Genomic DNA, 13,197 nt, shown 5'->3' with positions numbered 1-13,197 from the left:
TTCATATGGAAAGAGTCGAGGATTATTTCTTTTGATTCAGGGATACAATGTTCTAGTTCACTGTAACATTTATGTATGTTGGATGTTAAATTCCAGTCTATTAAATGTTGGTGGCCTTCATCATTGGAGTTAACTGAGAACAAGATGTGGCTGGAGAGGGCGCTGGCTCGCGTTCTGTTATATGAGATGTCTCTCTGGTGTTCTTCAAGATGCAGAAAGATGGACTTTTCAGTTTGGCCATAATATGGCTTCCCACAATCACATATAATTCTGTAGACACCTGAAAACTGAAGAAGGTGATGCTTTTCTTTGGGATGGCTTAGGATTGACCGATGATTTGGTAAAGTGGAGAAACACGTTTTGATATTGAACCTCTTCAAAATTCTTGCCAGTTTAGAGGAGAGGGAACTGATGTAAGGTAAGATGTAAGCTCTTGGGTTAGTGGAAACCTCATTAGTATGTTGACGACTGTGGTATAGTAGTTTGTTAATACTTTTCGAAGAGTAGCCATTATTTATGAAGCTTCTTTTAAGAAGTTTAGTTCATTTTTGAGCTCTTCTTTGTCTAATAATACGGAACTGGCATGATGAGTGAAAGTGGATATGATGCCTAACTTTTGTGGTGGATAGTGGTGAGAGGACGTATGCAAGTGAGAGGAGGACACATAAACACCTGTATGTGTATGTTTTCTGAAAATTAAGATTTTTAAAGTATCAGACATCCTGGTAAGTTTGATGTCTAGAAAGGCCAGAGAACCATTTAAAAACTTACTAGGATGTCTGATACTTTAAAAATCTCAATCGTCAGAAATCACACAGTTACAGTTTACCAGACTTGCATAGCTCTGATTCGGTATTGGCGAGCTCGAGAAGTCATACTCTCGCATGTGCATAACACTAGAACTGTAGCTCGGACTCCAATTCAAACATAACCACAGTTTTTTAATGCTCTGTTGTTGTAGAAGTGAAATGTTTTTACAATCTTTTATTTACGTTTATGTTATCACGCCTGACGAAGTCGGCATCCCGACAAAACTAGTTGTGTGGATATATTAAATTTACTTATTTCCATAATCTCGGAAATCAGTCATTAGATAATAGTTAACATGTCTAGAAACCAAGTCAATCTGCTTACTAATAATAATATATATACATATATGTATATGCATACATATATATATGTATATTTTAAAAAATAAATATTTAATGACTTTAAACCGAGATAAAATATTGAGTTTTAACAAAAATGATACAACTAGTTTCAGCCTTTTACAGTCTTCATCAGGTATCCACTAAAGGTAGAACACAATAATAAAAATTGAAGTTACAAAAAACTGAGAATTACAGACAAAAAATGCAATACATAATTGACACAGAAATGTTGTATTTAAATGTTATAAGCCATCCGAAGCCTATTCATCACAACCTGAAATATCTAGGTGTATACAAGTTATAATGCGATTGTAATATTCCTTATTTTGGACAGACTAACAAATCTATTGAACTACATATAGAGGAGCATAAGAGTGACATCTCCTATAAAAGATCACATGCATCTGCACTATCCAGTCATGTTCTTTTCTCAAACAATCCTCATGATGATGATCTACAGAGTCACTCAGTTTGCTCGGATAAATCCGAAAACATTTTTCGCTGCAGTGATGAGTTTGAAAGGAAAATCGTGGAGGCCAGAGAAATCCTCCTTAATCCTGAACATTTGAACAACAATTTGAGTTACAACATCCCTGATAGCCATGCTACAGTTGTTCAATACTGGCAATTCAGTTCAGTACTTCACGAGAACTTGCAAGCACGCATGCAACAAACAATAGCGTGTTAGATAGAACAACTTGAAAAATACAGTATAAATTTTTTTGTAACTTCAATTTTTATTATTGTGTTCTACCTTTAGTGGGTACCTGATGAAGGCTGTAAAAGGCTGAAACTAGTTGTATCATTTTCATTAAAACTTAATATTTTATCTCGGTTTAAAGTCATTAAATATTTATTTTTTAAAATGTACCATAACAACCGAGTAGAAGCTCAGGAATACATATATATATATATATATATATATCTGTATATATATATATATATCTGTATATACATATATACAGATATATATACGTATGATTTGTGTGATAAAGCTACATGGCTACAGTATTTTCAGGTTTTATGGATATACATATACAAAATCACAAAATCATTGAGCTTCTGTAGCTCAGTCGGTATATACAAAGCCCTTTGGTTGGAAAGACCTGGGTTTGATTCTTCTCCATGATGTGAGGAACCTTTATCTGGTCTCTTTCGACTAAAGGTGACTTAACCAGTCTCATATGGAGGTGGAGGATTTTTTCTTCTTGTAACACAGGTTTTTCATTTCTCAAAACAGGCAAACCAGTCCTGTGAACACACACACGGCTACAGGCATAAATACTTATGGCAAGGAAGGTAACGAGAAACCACCTTGCATCATATCTCCATAGTAATTAGCTGCAACCCTCTCTACGCAAACAAAGTTTGCGCCTGAAGTATTTTCAGGACTTGGGCAACTCGCGGTAAAGTGGTATGAATTCACATCACTTGCCTTAGTATCCCATAATGCAAAGCACGTCTCGCATAAACTTTGTTTACTTACACTTGGATAAAGGATTAAACCAAGTATATAATTTCTTGGTATGTTTAATTTATAGTATAACCAAATGGAAAAACTTTATTTTTAAAATCCAAATACTTTGTATTTGGATTTTAATAATAATTTAATAAATTATTATTAAAATCCAAAGTATTTTAATAATAACGTGTGCCAAAAGGTGTCACACGTTATTATTAAAATACTTTGTTAATAATAAAATCCAAATACTTTGTATTTGGATTTTAATAATAATTTAATAAATTATTATTAAAATCCAAAGTATTTTAATAATAACGTGTGCCAAAAGGTGTCACACATTATTATTAAAATACTTTGGATTAGAGATAGTTAGTTAGTTAGTTGTTGAAAGTTGCCGGCCTGGTTGGCCGAGTGATTAGCGTATCCGCTCTCCAGCCAAAAGGCTGCAGGTTCGAATCCCCACATGGATGTTTGTGATTGTCTGTGAAAGTGGTGGTGGTGGACGATAGATGGCGTTGATGTAGTTGCAGTTCATTGTAGTTGGTGGAGAGAGTAGGTGTCCTCCCTCGATGAGTCTTTGGACTCCCTGGAGGTGTCATGCAATAATAATAATAATAATAATAATAATAATTAGGTCAGCATCCTTCTCAGTATTGCAGCATTCCTCTGGGTTACCTTTACCACCTTTGCAATACTTTCTTTGAGTTTCATTTTCTATCAATCATCACCCCAGAACCCTTGCCTTCCCTACTTCTTTCAGTAAAGTTCTTCCAACAGAGTATGCAGCCTCCCACTGATGTATCCCAAACTTCAAGACCTTACATTTATTGCATTTAAACTGAAAATCCCATTTATTTGCCCATCTGTCTAGTTTATTCAGATCCTCTTGCAGGTTTGCACTATTACTCATAACCCTTCCCAGTTCCACATCATCTGCCAAAAAATGAATATCTCCCTACAGTCCATTGACAATGTCATTGATATAAAGGTTAAACAATACTGGTCCCAGTACTGAGCCCTGTGGGACCCCACTTCTAACCTTCTGCCTCCTTGATACTTCCCAACCATACACAACTTTTATACAGTGCAATCAGACAGCCAATCCTAAATCCAGTTGACTAATCTGACATCTAAATCCATGTGCTGCAACTTAAATATCAAATTATCATGTGGCACCCTGTCAAATGCCTTTGCAAAATCAAAAAAAAAAAAAAATGGCAGTATATTCCTTTCCCTCATCAACTACTCTTGTCACTTTATTATAAAAGGCAATCATATTACTAAAGCAAGAGTGCCCCTTAACAAATCCATGTTGACTCTCACAGATAACACTATCCTCATCTGTCTAACACTGTATATGGTCCCTCACTAATTTCTACAAGATCTTAACAACTACTGATGAAACACAAACTGGCCTATAGTTAGACACATCCAGTCTGCTACCGCCTTTATGCAATGGAACTATCTTACCTTCCTTCCATTCCCTGTGTACCTTTCCCATAGCTAAACTTTTATTGAAAAGCCAGGTCAACAGAGCTGTCAGTTCTTCAGCACATTCTCTCACTGAGCAGAAACCCATGGTCAAATACCATCCTGTCCCACAGCTTTACTGACATCCAGGGAAATCAGTTTTTGGAACACACTCTCCTCTTGCACCTCTAAACCTCGAACCTGCCTTATCCCTCTAGTATTAAAAGTTACTTCTCCAGGTTGAAATACTCCAATAAAGTGTTTATTGAACAACTCCACTATGTCCTCTGCACCAGTCACTCTATTCCCATTTTTGTCCTACAATGTCATTCTTCCACAATCATTTCTCCTCCTACTGGCCACATAGCTAAAATATTCCGTGGTATTATCTTTGGATCTTAGTGTCAATCTCTTTTCATATTCCAGTTTTGCCTTCCTTACCATATTAGTCACTCTCCTGGCCCAAGTCTTATATTCTTCATGCATCTGCTCTTCACCCCTCACCTTATATCTCCTCCATAATCTGTTTTTCACCTGCAGTTCCTGTTTGATATTGTTTGTCATCCACTTTACACCAAATTGTGTCATCTTCTTCACTCATGGAATACAGCTTACTATTGCTGTTAACAAATATTCCTTCACAATTTCCCAAGCACTTGTGATATCCAGGCCTTCCAATTCTGCCCTCCATGGAACTACTGCAAGTTGATATTTAAGACTATTATAATCACCTGCCTTATAATTCCACACATGTTCCCTTTTCTTTGATACTCCTGCATTTCTATTCATCTTCGAAGTCAGAACCACATGGTCACTCTCTCTCTCTCTCTCTCATGGGGGGGGGGATGTCATCTCAGTTATTATTAGCTCTTCTGATGCTATGACCAAATCCAAAACATGTCGCCTAAGACATCTGCCCCTCAAGAATTTCAGAAATTCCATTCCCTTATTACTACATGCATTTTCCTCTTCCCAGCTTATACTGCTGTAGTTAAAATCTCCCATAACTATCATTTTTCTTACACTTGCCAAGCTCAACTGCCTAAACATCTCCTGCTCTCCCATAACTATCATTCTTCTTGCACTTGCCAAGCTCAACTGCCTAAACATCTCCTGCTCCACACCCTCAGTGCTCCTTGGCTTGTAGCAACATCCCACTAAAGATCCTGTCTTGCCCACCTCTACCCCACACCATATGCTTTCAAAACCATTAGTATCACTGCCTTCCACAGCTTCCACTCTCAGAGGACCATAAGTCATCACTTATCATAAGCAGTACTCCACCACCACCACCACATTTTCCTTTCCTATCCTGCCAAAAAATGCTGTACCCTGCTACTTCTATTTCTGTTATTATATCATCTTCCGTCAACCACGTCTCAGAGATCCCAATAATCTTTGCCCAGGCTGATGCTATTAGCACCACCAATTCATCTCCTTTATTCTGGATACTCCTGGCATAAGTATAAAACAAAAAAAAGTCATTGCTTATATACCTATCATTATCCCCTCTATACTGCACTGCACTCAGTGTTACCTGATGTTGTCCTTCTTCCCCCAAGCACTCATTCCCCTGCAAGTGACTAATTCAAATGACATAGTGCAGCTGTTTACTGATCACATTATCAGGTATTCATCTTGTGAAACAGGATTTATTCTTAGAGCAATGAGAAGAATTGAGAACTTAGAAGTGAATGAAATGAACATAGATAGAATATTAGGTACTCTAGATGTCAACAGAGAGAGAGGCTGGATGATATTTATTTTGCCATTTATTTTAAGAGAATATGGAAAACATCTAATAGTGCCATTAGTCATTGTTTACTGAAAATCTTATATACGTTTTCAGTTCATAAAGATAAAAAGGAAGACATTAACCTAAGACAAATTTATATTTCTTCTGTGGTTGTTAATAGCTTGTAAAAACTGGAATGGAACTGTGTGCTGAATTGGACAAATGAGAGTAATATTCTTCTTATTATTAACACCTGATCTCCACAGTGTCAATAGACTCACTGCGGGAGGTAAACACAAAGCCTATCAAACTGCACTTTAAACTCATTCAGTGTATCTGCATTCACAATGATGTCAGGCAAACACATTCCGTTCACAAGCCATTCTCCATGCAAAAAACCTGCTCTGCTCGCACACTCTTTAAACAACTTACAGGGATATCTTCTCATTCTCCTCCATTCTATGAAAAAATTCTTCCACATTAACCTGGTAACTGAAATGTCTCAATCATATCTCCTTCCTTTCTCCTATTCACAAGACTTTGCAAACTGCATTTCCCCTCAATCTGTCCTCAAAAATGACCTTCATCTTCTTCATGAGGAAGTGGAAGTGATCGGTAAGGAGATACTGGAAGTTAAAGCTGAGTTTAATGTGTTAAACAGAGAAATTAGGACTATAGAGATTACTTTAGCTGAAGTAACTAGAACAGGATTACATATGGGTGAGTCTTTGGTGAATGATTCAGTAATAAATAGTATGGGAGTGATTGGGAGTCAACATAATAAAACCACAAGTGGCCAAGAAGAAATGAGATGTAGTGAGAGTGGGGGGGTAAGTAATAGAGAGTTGAGTAATGAAGCTGGGAGAGTCATGCTGAATAGTGTAGAGAATGAGTCCATGAGTGTGAACTTGAATGAAGTTAATAGTGGTAAAATATATGGTGATTCTATGATTAAGGGTATGGAGAGTGGTATGCATGAGGAGTGCTTGGCTGATGGTACAATAGAAAGAGTGGCTTTAGCAATAAAGAGAGGGCATGAAACAGACAAGATGATAGTTATGGTGGGTACAAATGACCTGAGAGGTAGTATAAATCGGGTAGGAAAAGATTTAAGAACATTATTAGATATTGTGAAGAGGAAAAGTGTCAATGGGAGAATAGTGTGTGTGCTGCCTCGTTTTGACAATTACGAGTTAAGTAGACGAGCAATGATAATGAATGATATGATTGCAAGAATGTGCAGAAAAAGAGGTCTGGAGTTTGTTGATGTTTGGAGTGTGTTTGAAGGAAAAAGGCAGTTGTATGCTAGAGATGGACTGCATCTTAACATGGAAGGACATAAGAGATTGAAGAAGTTATTGTTTTCTGAACAGGTTGAAGTTATTGGGCAGGGAAACTAATATTGAAAAGGTTGAGTGTAAGAGAGAGAAACTTTAGCACTGATTGTGTATTTATTGATCCTTACAGGCAGAATAAATTGCAGAAGAGAGGGGGAAAAAATCGGCATAGGACTACGGTAGTTAGTGACTTATATATCAGTTCTAAAGCCGGTACAAGATCTAGAGGGAATCTGCAATTTTTGTATACCAATGCTAGAAGCATTAGAAATAAGAGAGAAGAATTTTTGGCATTAGTCAGTGAAATCTCACCAAAAGTTGTAGGCATTAGTGAAACTTGGCTGTCAGCAGAAGATGTGGTCACTGGAATTGAATGTGATGGGTACAGTATTTTCAGGGAGGATAGAGAAGATAGAACAGGAGGAGGAGTACTGTTGATGATAGCTGATGTGTTGCAGCCAAAGAAAGTAGTATATCATGATGATAGACATGTGAATGAGAGTTCATTTGAGGCAGTCTGGTGCGAAATAGTGACCAACGCAACCAAATATACAGTTGGATGCTGCTATAGGCCAGGGAGTACAGGGGGAGATATTGAATTCATGCATCAGCAACTTAGTGCAATGAGTGAAGGCTTAGTGATTATTATGGGGGATTTTAATTATGGTGATATCAATTGGAAGGAGGAAATATCACGTAGCAAAAAGGAAATGGAGTTCATACATCTGCTACGAGATAATTACTTGAAACAGCACGTAACTGAAGGGACACGTGGTGTGAGAGTGCTGGACCTGGTTATTGGTTCAGAGGTTATGTGCATAAGTAAGGTGACCTCGTTACCTCCAGTTGGTGAAAGCGATCATGTGGTATTGACTTGGAAGGTTGCAAAATCTGTGGATTTTTCTATTAAGAAGGGGTATGTACGAAACTACAGGTTAGGCAATTATAACAAGCTTCGGAGTGAGCTTGCAGCCATCCCATGGCAGAACATATTGCAAGGGAAAGATGTTAGCAGTGCTTGGGATAAAATCAGTGGGTATCTGAGGAAAGCAATATCAGATTGTGTCCCCATTGTCAGGAGGTCAAACAAGGCAGGCATTAGATGGATGAGCAGTAGTATCAAGCTTGAACTACAAAAAAAGAAAATGTTATGGAGAATTTACAAGGAGAAGGGCGATCAGGATACCCATGAGCAGTACAAGGCTCAAGCTAGGAAGGTTACCAGCATAGTAAGAAAAGCTAAATCAGATTATGAGAAGACCTTAGCCAAAGAGATCAAGGGTAATCCCAAAGAGTTCTTCCGCTATGTGGCAAGTAAGAGGAAGAATGACTTCGGAAGGATAACCTTAGTGGGTGCTGATGGTATTGAGGTGACAAAATCAGATGTAATAGTCGAGTTACTGAGTGATCACTTCTCAAAAGTCTATCACCCAAGTGAGGATATCTCTATACCTATAGCAATACCTAATGTGAGAATTGAAGCTAAAGAATCAGAGGTATTAAATATATTGCGAAACTTAAATGCAAACACTGCGGTAGGCTTAGATGGAATATCAGCTCGGGTGTTGCGTGAATGTGCAAATGAATTGTCAACCCCTCTTACCTGGATATTTAATTTAAGTTTGAACTCTGGTATGGTCCCTAGGGAGTGGAAGTTAGGCAAAGTGGTTCCTTTGCATAAGGGTGGCTCTAAAACTGCAGTATTGAATTACAGACCAATCACCATCTCAGGAGTAGTGGTAAAAGTATTGGAAAAGTTGGTTAAAGACAAAATTCAAGAATGGGTGGATCAGGATATGATACTCTATAGAGGCCAACATGGTTTTGTTAAAGGTAGATCCTGCCTTAGCAATCTATTAACTATCCATAATAGAATAACATCAGAGTTGGACAAAGGAACTGGCTACACAGTGGTACTTCTGGATTTTGCTAAGGCTTTTGACAGGATACCCCATAGAACACTGTTACGCAAATTGGAGCAGATGGGAATGGATATTAAATTGGTGATATGGATAGGAGAATGGCTCAGGGAGAGATACCATAAGGTGGTGTATGGAGGAGCCGAGTCCAGAATGAGGCAGGTGACCAGTGGTGTGCCTCAGGGCTCTGTGCTTGGGCCAATGTTGTTTAATTTGTATATAAATGATATAGGAAACGGCTTAAAGGGAGATATTCAGTTGTTTGCTGATGATGCAAAGTTGTGTAGTGCAATAAAAAATCAAGCTGATGTTGAAAGTTTGCAGGAGGATTTAAATAAGCTGGTAAAATGGGCAAAAGAAAATGGATGTCAGTTCAATGTGGAAAAGTGTAAACTCTTGCATTTTGGGATTAAAAGATTACCAGCTGTGTACTACATAGATGGAAAGGTACTCCAAGAGATTGATGAGGCTAGGGACTTAGGGGTATTGGTAGATAAGGAGATGAAGTTCAGAGGACACATTGCTAAGGTGTCCAAGATTGCACATAGGATTACTTGGTTGTTGAGGAACACACTGACATCCAGAGATAAAGAGGTTATTATTCCCCTTTATAAAGCATTGATACTTCCACATTTGGATTACTGTGCTCAGGTCTGGTCACCTGGATTCCTTGGAGATGAGGAGGCTGTGGAGAGGGTTCAGAGAAGAGTGACCAAGTTGGTGAGTGATATAAAAAATGCTCCCTACATTGATAGATTGAGAGCTTGTGGATTGCAGAGATTGGCTGATAGGCGAAGAAGAGGGGATATGATAGAAACATTCAAATTACTAAAAGGTTTTTATAGGATTGATGCAGGGGAAATGTTTCAGCTGTGTGATAGTGATGGAAGAACAAGAGGTCATCTCTGGAAATTAAAGAAGAGTGTGGTTAACAAAGGTGTCAGAACAAGGTTTTTTGCCTGGAGGGTGGTGAATGAGTGGAATTCATTGCCTGACTTTGTTGTGAGCTCTTCATCTGTAAATGAATTCAAGAAGAGATATGACAGATATTGTTTTGCTAGTTTGGGTCTCCCGCGATGAGTCTACTGACTCCATGGAGATACCCGTAATAATAATAATAATAATAATAATAATAATAATAATACTAAAAACCAGTGACAATCTTAGTCAGTCTTCTCTGGACTCTTTCTAATATATCTGCATGACTATGAAAATCAGGGGACCAAATCTGTGCACAATAATCTATACAAGGCCTGATCAGAGGTTCTGCATGTTAATATGCTTCACATCATTGTCATAGTGTGATTATGACTTCACAACTCATGCAATGTGACTTCTGAACTTCAGATCCTTGTCTACCACCACTCCAAGGTCTCTTATATCCTCAACTTCCTCCAAAATTTTCCCACAAAGCATATACTTGGCATCCTATTGTTGCCTACCAAATTTCAGGAACTTACACTTTGCACCATTGAACTGACAGTTGCATGCTATTTTCCCTATTTCCCACTCATACAATCTATTCAAGTCCTCTTGTAAGGACACAACACCTGCTTGATAACTCATCACTTTCCCTAGTTTTGCATCATCTGCAAACAGTTGTACATCACCTGTTAAATCCATGCCAATATCATTAATATATGAATTAAATAGCATGGGTCCCTAAACAGACCCCAGTGGCACACCACTAGTGACTTTCCTCTTTTGAGATAGTGCCCCCCCCTTATACACAACTTGCTGATACTTACTGATAGCCAATCACCTATCCAACTCACTAGTCTGTTATCCAGTCCCCATCAGCTTCAGTTTAGTGACCAACTACCAACTTCTGGTGTGGTGTGGCAATCTATTAAAAGTTTTTGCAAAATCTAAGTATACCACTTTATATACACCTTCCTTGTCCAATACATTCATCACCTTGTTATCATACATAAGCATGTTAGTAAAACATGACCTCCCTTTAACCAACCCATTCTGACAAGCCCAAAGAATACCACTGTATTCTTTGTGCAATATACAGATATACAGTTTGGCCTATAGTTTGTAGTCTTAACCTTATCACCACCTTTATGAAGTGGACAATTTTGCCTTACTTCCACACTTTTTGGGAACTTGTACTGTTGCAAGATCCCTGTAAAGCAGGTAGGCCAAGGCTGATGCTAGCTCCTTGAAACATTCCCTTAAGACACATGGCAATATATCAAGTCATATTCCCTTATTGGCATCTATCATACTTAACTCCTCATATACCTCTTGCTTGCTTATCATTAAGTCTTCTGTCATTTCAATCACAGCTTTGTGATTTCACACTAAGGATGGAACACCCTGAAGAACTCCTCACCGAATACCTCAAATATATCATATGCAGCAGTTACCAATCTCCCACTTTCATCCATTAATATCATCTTACCATAATCATTTTTCTTTCTACTTGCCACATATCAAAAAAACTCAAGAGGGTTTTTCTTCACCCGATTTGCTAATTTCTGCACTTTTGTTGTCATTACCAACTGAGTCACTCTGTTGATCTGCTCTTTATCCTCTTCTTGAAACTGATTATTACCATTATTTATCTTGTGCTGCTGGCAAAGTGCCTTCTTCTTCTTCCAAATTTCATGCTGAATCCTCTTATTCATTTATTCTACACCTACCTTATTCAGCCTTGTGACCTTTGGAATACATTCATACATTGATGCTGTTAAGTCTCAATGTGTGAATGTATTGATCAATTGATACGCTAAGTATTTCTTTGTCAGTTCCTGAGCACCGTTTATTTCCTTTCCCCAAACTCCTCATTTCACACTAAAGCTTCGAGCTGTCTTCAAGGCTTGTCATAATCACCAGCCTTTTAATTCTTCTTAGATCCTTTCCTCACAGAAGTCTTTATATGGGTAGTCTCACCCTAGGTGATCACTCTCACCGACTGGAGGGAATTGAGAAACCCCACTTCCAGTAACATCCCCTGATGAACTGATTAGATCTAAGACTCAATCATCACATATTCTCCTTTACATACTACCTAAGAACCTAAGATAGTTGTCTCTCAAGAACTCAAGAAATTAATTTTCCTTATTCCTAAATGCTATCTTTTCATTCTAATCTATACTTCCATAATTAAAATCATCCTTCCCTTGTTCACTAACCCAAGTGACTTCAATGTTTCTTCATCGCCTCCCTCCACATTCCCTGGCATATAGTGACATCCAACTAAATATCTCTTCCTGTCTTCTTCACCTTACCCCTCATTCTTAAAACCATTGCCACTATTTCCTTCTGTCATGTTGACTTAATTCCCCCTGCTGTCATCAGCACCACTCTCTCTCGTTTTACATTTCCCTTGTTGTCCTTTCTGTCCTCATGAAATATACTGTACTCTTCCATTTCTGTTCTCTTCAGATATCATATTCAAGCATGTTTCATTTATTAACAATTTGTGGATAAATAAACTCAAACAGTCAAACAGTTTATTGTCCCTTATTTATGATACTTCTGGAATTTGTAAATAAACACAATAATTCACTTTTTTTTTGGTCTGTAACTAATCATTCCCAAGCGACTTGTTCGTTGTGATTTGCCCACCTCACCTGCCCATTTCCAATCACCTTTATCATCACTTACCCCATATATCTCCTCAGTCTCAATTACCCTACTCACATCCTGATCCATTCCATTTTCTGCTGATCCTCCCCATACACACATTCACTAATACTTCTAACACCCATCTCTATAATGCGGTGCCTCTGTGTCCACTTAGGTTCTTACCATTTCTCTGCTTCTCTTGTATTCCTGTTCTTTCTTCATCCTTAACACTTCCATTGTTTGAATTGCTAAGCACTTCAATGTCTTCTGTACTACTCTCCTGATCTTTCACTTCACCTCTTACTTTTGATCTCTTGCTTGCATCACACACTACATTTTCATCTAGCAACAGTTTCTGAGTTTCTCATTCCAAAACCATTTAAATGCAATCCATCATGTCTGTATATTCCATTTTATATTCCATTCTTCCTTCAAATACATGCCATACATCCACAAACCACAGTCCATGCTCTGCCAGCATACCATTCATGATTCCATTCTCTGTCTCAATTCATCATTTTCATACCTCGGAAAAACACTGACA

Source organism: Typopeltis vanoorti, chromosome 8, assembly GCF_054136105.1.
Source record: "Typopeltis vanoorti isolate ZY-2024b chromosome 8, IOZ_Tvanoo_1.0, whole genome shotgun sequence".
NCBI lineage: Eukaryota > Metazoa > Arthropoda > Arachnida > Uropygi > Thelyphonidae > Typopeltis > Typopeltis vanoorti.
This window is presented reverse-complemented; position numbering follows the sequence as displayed.